The sequence below is a fragment of the Zeugodacus cucurbitae genome, unplaced genomic scaffold (genome assembly GCF_028554725.1).
Source record: "Zeugodacus cucurbitae isolate PBARC_wt_2022May unplaced genomic scaffold, idZeuCucr1.2 ctg00000285.1, whole genome shotgun sequence".
In the NCBI taxonomy this organism is placed as follows: Eukaryota; Metazoa; Arthropoda; class Insecta; order Diptera; family Tephritidae; genus Zeugodacus; species Zeugodacus cucurbitae.
This window is the reverse complement of record NW_026530875.1, coordinates 10,001-12,500: the sequence shown is the minus strand read 5'-3', so window position 1 is coordinate 12,500 and position 2,500 is coordinate 10,001.

Genomic DNA, 2,500 nt, shown 5'->3' with positions numbered 1-2,500 from the left:
AATTATTTAGTATTTATATGAAAATTATTTACTTGTATGAATTCATAAACTTAGTATCTATATGAAAATTATTTAGTATTTATATGAAAATTTTTAACTTGTATGAATTCATTAACTTAGTATCTATATGAAAATTATTTAGTATTTATATGAAAATTTTTAACTTGTATGAATTCATTAACTTAGTATCTATATGAAAATTATTTAGTATTTATATGAAAATTTTTAACTTGTATGAATTCATTAACTTAGTATCTATATGAAAATTATTTAGTATTTATATGAAAATTATTTACTTGTATGAATTCATAAACTTAGTATCTATATGAAAATTATTTAGTATTTATATGAAAATTTTTTACTTGTATGAATTCATAAACTTAGTATCTATATGAAAATTATTTAGTATTTATATGAAAATTTTTAACTTGTATGAATTCATAAACTTAGTATCTATATGAAAATTATTTAGTATTTATATGAAAATTTTTTACTTGTATGAATTCATAAACTTAGTATCTATATGAAAATTATTTAGTATTTATATGAACATTTTTTACTTGTATGAATTCATAAACTTAGTATCTATATGAAAATTATTTAGTATTTATATGAAAATTTTTAACTTGTATGAATTCATTAACTTAGTATCTATATGAAAATTATTTAGTATTTATATGAAAATTTTTTACTTGTATGAATTCATAAACTTAGTATCTATATGAAAATTATTTAGTATTTATATGAAAATTTTTAACTTGTATGAATTCATTAACTTAGTATCTATATGAAAATTAATTAGTATTTATATGAAATTTATTAAGTATCTATATGAAAATTATTTAGTATTTATATGAAAATTATTTACTTGTATGAATTCATAAACTTAGTATCTATATGAAAATTATTTAGTATTTATATGAAAATTTTTTACTTGTATGAATTCATAAACTTAGTATCTATATGAAAATTATTTAGTATTTATATGAAAATTTTTAACTTGTATGAATTCATTAACTTAGTATCTATATGAAAATTATTTAGTATTTATATGAAAATTTTTAACTTGTATGAATTCATTAACTTAGTATCTATATGAAAATTATTTAGCTATTTATATGAAAATTATTTACTTGTATGAATTCATAAACTTAGTATCTATATGAAAATTATTTAGTATTTATATGAAATTTTTTTACTTGTATGAACGTGGTTTCGGCGTTTTGGCTCTTTATATGGGGTTTCGGCTCTTCGCAAATAGGGACAGTAGGAATCTCCTGAATTCCTTTTTGCGCGTCACTAATAAGATGACGATGCATTTGGCTACGTAAATAAAATCATTTTTATGCCCGCCGTTTAACCAAACTTAGTTTTTTTTATATGCAAATATACGTGGTTTCGGCGTTTTGGCTCTTTATATGTGGTTTCGGCTCTTCGCAAATAGGGACAGTAGGAATCTCCTGAATTCCTTTTTGCGCGTCACTAATAAGATGACGATGCATTTGGCTACGTAAATAAAATCATTTTTATGCCCGCCGTTTAACCAAATTTAGTTTTTTTTATATGCAAATATACGTTTTTTCGGCCTTTTGGCTCTTTATATGTGGTTTCGGCTCTTCGCAAATAGGGACAGTAGGAATCTCCTGAATTCCTTTTTGCGCGTCACTAATAAGATGACGATGCATTTGGCTACGTAAATAAAATCATTTTTATGCCCGCCGTTTAACCAAACTTAGTTTTTTTTATATGCAAATATACGTGGTTTCGGCGTTTTGGCTCTTTATATGTGGTTTCGGCTCTTCGCAAATAGGGACAGTAGGAATCTCCTGAATTCCTTTTTGCGCGTCACTAATAAGATGACGATGCATTTGGCTACGTAAATAAAATCATTTTTATGCCCGCCGTTTAACCAAACTTAGTTTTTATATTATACAATATACCATTATATTAATTTTTGTATATTTCAATTGCTTTTCAGTATATTGTAAAAGTCGTTTGATAACTTTGCGTTCAAAGCTGTATCTTTATGTTAAGGTTCTCTCTAACAACTATTCAATATACCATTATATATTCATTTTTGTATATTTCAATTGTTTTTCAGTATATTGTAATAGTCGTTTGATAACAATCTATATAACACTACCTTATGTTCTCAATGAATATTGAGAAATAAAGTACTTTGCGTTCAAAAATCTGTATCTTTATGTTATAAGATTCTCTCTAACAACTATACAATATATTAATTTTTGTATATTTCACAATTGTTTTTCAGTATATTGTAATAGTCGTTTGATAACAATCTATATAACACTACCTTATGTTCTCAATGAATATTGAGAAATAAAGTACTTTGCGTTCAAAAATCTGTATCTTTATGTTATAAGATTCTCTCTAACAACTATACAATATATTAATTTTTGTATATTTCACAATTGTTTTTCAGTATATTGTAATAGTCGTTTGATAACAATCTATATAACACTACCTTATGTTCTCAATG